Below are 329 nucleotides of genomic sequence, written 5' to 3' on the forward strand. Positions count from 1 at the left end.
TCTCTTTCTCTCTTTTCTCTCTTTCTCTTTCTCTCTCTTTCTCTCTTTCTTTTTTTTCTTTCTTCTTCTCTCTTCTCTTTCTTTCTTCTCTCTTTCTTTCCTCCTTTTCTTTCTTTCCCTCCTTTTCTTCAACACACAAACCCCCCCTCCCTCCCCTCCCTCCCCTCCTCCCTCTCTCCCTCTCCCCTCTCTCCCTCCCTCCCTCTCTCCCTCTCCTCTCCCCTCCCCTCTCTCTCCCTCTCTCCCTCTCTCCCTCTCTCCCTCTCTCCCTCTCTCCCTCTCCCTCTCTCCCTCCTCCCTCCCTCCTCTCCCTCCTCCCTCCCTCCTCC

This window comes from Phocoena phocoena, chromosome 13 (assembly GCF_963924675.1).
Source record: "Phocoena phocoena chromosome 13, mPhoPho1.1, whole genome shotgun sequence".
NCBI lineage: Eukaryota > Metazoa > Chordata > Mammalia > Artiodactyla > Phocoenidae > Phocoena > Phocoena phocoena.